This window comes from Schistocerca piceifrons, unplaced genomic scaffold (genome assembly GCF_021461385.2).
Source record: "Schistocerca piceifrons isolate TAMUIC-IGC-003096 unplaced genomic scaffold, iqSchPice1.1 HiC_scaffold_943, whole genome shotgun sequence".
Lineage (NCBI taxonomy): Eukaryota > Metazoa > Arthropoda > Insecta > Orthoptera > Acrididae > Schistocerca > Schistocerca piceifrons.
In genome coordinates, this window is record NW_025729216.1 from 1,645,001 (window position 1) to 1,650,000 (window position 5,000).

Here is a 5,000-nt window from a genome sequence, read left to right on the forward strand (position 1 = left end):
ATGTTGTGCCTTAACCTAACCCATGTTGTGCCTTAACCTAACCCATGTTGTCCCCTAACCTAACCCATGTTGTCCCCTAACCTAACCCACGTTGTCCGCTAACGTAACCCACGTTGTCGCCTAAACCTGCTCTGTAATTGTTATACGACTCGTTCAATTAGTGTAGTGTTGCCCACCCGCAACCCTCGCAATATAGTTCGCTACTCGCACTGCCCGCTCCCCTGTGTATCGCTTCATGTTAAACACCTTGCAAGTCTTGCTGACTTTCCACATGCTCCTGCTGTACACTGTAATGTGGATGGCAGCAGGACGTACATGCCGCCCCCCCCCCCACCCCTCCCCACGTCCCCACGTCCCCACCTTGCCCCCTGCCTTCGCAAGCTGGTTGGTGACAAGTTTGCATGTTCAATGCCCTTCGCATGCGACGTACGCAGGCTACGTTGTGGTGCGGCCTGTGTCAACTGTCCGCTGATGTCGTACGCGTGAACCACAATCTGTACTGCACATTCGTCCTTATGTACTGAATGATACATCGTGGCACATGTGTGACCGTACAACGACTGCGCCCAAAAACGGCGGACCATACAGTGCAAATATTGTGCTCGCAGCTACGTGTCGTCTCCCTATGAGAGCTGGATTGCAGTGTGGTACGCCATAGAGACGTGTGGGAGGAACGGACGCCGTGGATGGCGATCAGCATGAGCTGTCTGTTGATGTATTCGGACCTAGTCGTCTCTCCTCACACACCGTGATGGCATGGTGCACCGCGTTCCATATCTGCGACATGCTACAGAGGCCGGTTGACAGTCGTTCGAGCAATGGACATCGCATACGTACGGGGGCCACCTTCCACGTATTGTCTAGGCGTGCACATTTTGTTGCGTGTATGTGGGCAGACGTAGTGTGGCGTGACACCTGACACAGGCATGCAATAATCGTTGAAGTTGCAAATGGCGATGGACGCCTGCGTTTTCTGGTGAAGTTACGCAAATGAAGAAATGGTAACCTGTTGTGGTGCGGTTGTTCTCGCTAGGGGTGAATCGGTGATGGCGACGATAGGTTGAGGTACTAACCGGTTGTTCCAGCGATACCCACCATGCCGACGAAACTGAACGGCATCTGGGTGTGAAGCGATACGCGGCGGTGGCTGGGTGGGACCGTCCCCGGCCGGTGAGGGGGCGCCTCCCGGCGTGCTGGCCGCGCGGTGCGTGGGCGCACGCGCTACAGCCGGCTGGTGGGGGCGGCCAGTGGCAGGCGCGCCGGCCGACGGACGCGGCAGGCGTCGCAGCTGCGCGCCGGCGCACCCTGCGCGCGGCGCCGTGCGGCCAAAGTAGGTCCTCGCGGGCCCGGTGCGAAGCGCGGTGGACATCTTCAGTGTGCTGGTCCGATTGAGGACTGTGTGCGTTGAGGATGCGCCGCCGCCCGGCGCTCGGCGCCGCGACGCCGTCTGCTGCTCGGTCGCCCCAGCGGTTCTCGCTGGTGGTTTGTATCGCAGCTGTGCGGATGTGTTGGCGCGTGCGCTGTGCTGGGAGAGTTCGCTTCGGCACCCAAGTGGGGCTTTTGTCCTTCTGTGGCGCTGGCGTTGGAGCTGCCGGTCACCGTAGGTGGCGCGTGTTGTCTCCCGCCGGCAATGCCACGACAGCACGCTCCCGGGCCTCTGTCGGCAGCGGCAAGCTCAGTTGGGAGCACGGGTGGTCGCACCGAAAGCGTCTACTCGCCTAACTCCGGGCGATTGCGCCTCTCTCGAACCCGACCAAGTACTTGGGACGGCGCTGCGCGCCGCCGGGACCTGAGAGGGTTTCGAGGTGTATTGTGCAGGGGAGCTCAGCCTCCTCCTGTTTGCAGAATGATTGAGCGGACGCTTGCGTGTTCGCGCGGGCCCCCGGGACACACTCCCGGGCGGCCGGCTGCTCAGCTCTAGTTGACGCAGCTCCCTGGTTGATCCTGCCAGTAGTCATATGCTTGTCTCAAAGATTAAGCCATGCATGTCTCAGTACAAGCCGCATTAAGGTGAAACCGCGAATGGCTCATTAAATCAGTTATGGTTCCTTAGATCGTACCCACGTTACTTGGATAACTGTGGTAATTCTAGAGCTAATACATGCAAACAGAGTCCCGACCAGAGATGGAAGGGACGCTTTTATTAGATCAAAACCAATCGGTCGGCTCGTCCGGTCCGTTTGCCTTGGTGACTCTGAATAACTTTGGGCTGATCGCACGGTCCTCGTACCGGCGACGCATCTTTCAAATGTCTGCCTTATCAACTGTCGATGGTAGGTTCTGCGCCTACCATGGTTGTAACGGGTAACGGGGAATCAGGGTTCGATTCCGGAGAGGGAGCCTGAGAAACGGCTACCACATCCAAGGAAGGCAGCAGGCGCGCAAATTACCCACTCCCGGCACGGGGAGGTAGTGACGAAAAATAACGATACGGGACTCATCCGAGGCCCCGTAATCGGAATGAGTACACTTTAAATCCTTTAACGAGTATCTATTGGAGGGCAAGTCTGGTGCCAGCAGCCGCGGTAATTCCAGCTCCAATAGCGTATATTAAAGTTGTTGCGGTTAAAAAGCTCGTAGTTGGATTTGTGTCCCACGCTGTTGGTTCACCGCCCGTCGGTGTTTAACTGGCATGTATCGTGGGACGTCCTGCCGGTGGGGCGAGCTGAAGGCGTGCGACCGCCCCGTGCGTGCTCGTGCGTCCCGAGGCGGACCCCGTTGAAATCCTACCAGGGTGCTCTTTATTGAGTGTCTCGGTGGGCCGGCACGTTTACTTTGAACAAATTAGAGTGCTTAAAGCAGGCAAGCCCGCCTGAATACTGTGTGCATGGAATAATGGAATAGGACCTCGGTTCTATTTTGTTGGTTTTCGGAACCCGAGGTAATGATTAATAGGGACAGGCGGGGGCATTCGTATTGCGACGTTAGAGGTGAAATTCTTAGATCGTCGCAAGACGAACAGAAGCGAAAGCATTTGCCAAGTATGTTTTCATTAATCAAGAACGAAAGTTAGAGGTTCGAAGGCGATCAGATACCGCCCTAGTTCTAACCATAAACGATGCCAGCCAGCGATCCGCCGCAGTTCCTCCGATGACTCGGCGGGCAGCCTCCGGGAAACCAAAGCTTTTGGGTTCCGGGGGAAGTATGGTTGCAAAGCTGAAACTTAAAGGAATTGACGGAAGGGCACCACCAGGAGTGGAGCCTGCGGCTTAATTTGACTCAACACGGGAAACCTCACCAGGCCCGGACACCGGAAGGATTGACAGATTGATAGCTCTTTCTTGATTCGGTGGGTGGTGGTGCATGGCCGTTCTTAGTTGGTGGAGCGATTTGTCTGGTTAATTCCGATAACGAACGAGACTCTAGCCTGCTAACTAGTCGCGTGACATCCTTCGTGCTGTCAGCGATTACTTTTCTTCTTAGAGGGACAGGCGGCTTCTAGCCGCACGAGATTGAGCAATAACAGGTCTGTGATGCCCTTAGATGTTCTGGGCCGCACGCGCGCTACACTGAAGGAATCAGCGTGTCTTCCTAGGCCGAAAGGTCGGGGTAACCCGCTGAACCTCCTTCGTGCTAGGGATTGGGGCTTGCAATTGTTCCCCATGAACGAGGAATTCCCAGTAAGCGCGAGTCATAAGCTCGCGTTGATTACGTCCCTGCCCTTTGTACACACCGCCCGTCGCTACTACCGATTGAATGATTTAGTGAGGTCTTCGGACTGGTACGCGGCATTGACTCTGTCGTTGCCGATGCTACCGGAAAGATGACCAAACTTGATCATTTAGAGGAAGTAAAAGTCGTAACAAGGTTTCCGTAGGTGAACCTGCGGAAGGATCATTACCGACTAGACTGCATGTCTTTCGATGTGCGTGTCGTGTCGCGCAACACGCTACCTGTACGGCTCGCAGTAGCCGTGCGCCGCGTGCGGAACCACGCGTGCCTCTCAAAACTAGCGGCAATGTTGTGTGGTACGAGCGCTGAAGCGCTGGAGCGGCTGGCGTGCGGCACCTGGCGCCTGGCGCCGGTTTTGAATGACTTTCGCCCGAGTGCCTGTCCGCTCCGGTGTGGAGCCGTACGACGCCCGTCGGCCGTGAGGCCGTTGGACACAGAACGCTGGAACAGGGGCCGCCACACGCCTCACTCCCGCCTATGCGACCGTCTCGAAAGAGGCGGCGGAAACTGAGAAAAGATCACCCAGGACGGTGGATCACTCGGCTCGTGGGTCGATGAAGAACGCAGCAAATTGCGCGTCGACATGTGAACTGCAGGACACATGAACATCGACGTTTCGAACGCACATTGCGGTCCATGGATTCCGTTCCCGGGCCACGTCTGGCTGAGGGTCGGCTACGTATACTGAAGCGCGCGGCGTTTGCCCCGCTTCGCAGACCTGGGAGTGTCGCGGCCGCCTGTGGGGCCGGCCGCGTCTCCTCAAACGTGCGATGCGCGCCCGTCGCCTGGCGGTTCGCATACCGGTACTTTCTCGGTAGCGTGCACAGCCGGCTGGCGGTGTGGCGTGCGACACCTCGTACAACGACCTCAGAGCAGGCGAGACTACCCGCTGAATTTAAGCATATTACTAAGCGGAGGAAAAGAAACTAACAAGGATTCCCCCAGTAGCGGCGAGCGAACAGGGAAGAGTCCAGCACCGAACCCCGCAGGCTGCCGCCTGTCGTGGCATGTGGTGTTTGGGAGGGTCCACTACCCCGACGCCTCGCGCCGAGCCCAAGTCCAACTTGAATGAGGCCACGGCCCGTAGAGGGTGCCAGGCCCGTAGCGGCCGGTGCGAGCGTCGGCGGGACCTCTCCTTCGAGTCGGGTTGCTTGAGAGTGCAGCTCCAAGTGGGTGGTAAACTCCATCTGAGACTAAATATGACCACGAGACCGATAGCGAACAAGTACCGTGAGGGAAAGTTGAAAAGAACTTTGAAGAGAGAGTTCAAAAGTACGTGAAACCGTTCTGGGGTAAACGTGAGAAGTCCGAAAGGTCGAACGGGTGAG

At 57.1% G+C, this 5,000-nt stretch overlaps 2 non-coding genes and 1 pseudogene across 2 annotated transcripts; all 3 read left to right on the forward strand.

Moving 5' to 3' along the window:
• Nucleotides 1–1,931: 1,931 nt before the first annotated feature.
• On the forward strand, nucleotides 1,932–3,840 carry LOC124772793. The gene has a single exon (XR_007014253.1). It is a non-coding gene; the product is annotated as a small subunit ribosomal RNA (ribosomal RNA).
• Nucleotides 3,841–4,191: 351 nt separating this feature from the next.
• On the forward strand, nucleotides 4,192–4,346 carry LOC124772674. Its single transcript, XR_007014141.1, has one exon. It is a non-coding gene; the product is annotated as a 5.8S ribosomal RNA (ribosomal RNA).
• Nucleotides 4,347–4,534: 188 nt separating this feature from the next.
• Nucleotides 4,535–5,000, forward strand: part of LOC124773082 — a 4,453-nt pseudogene continuing 3,987 nt past the window's right edge.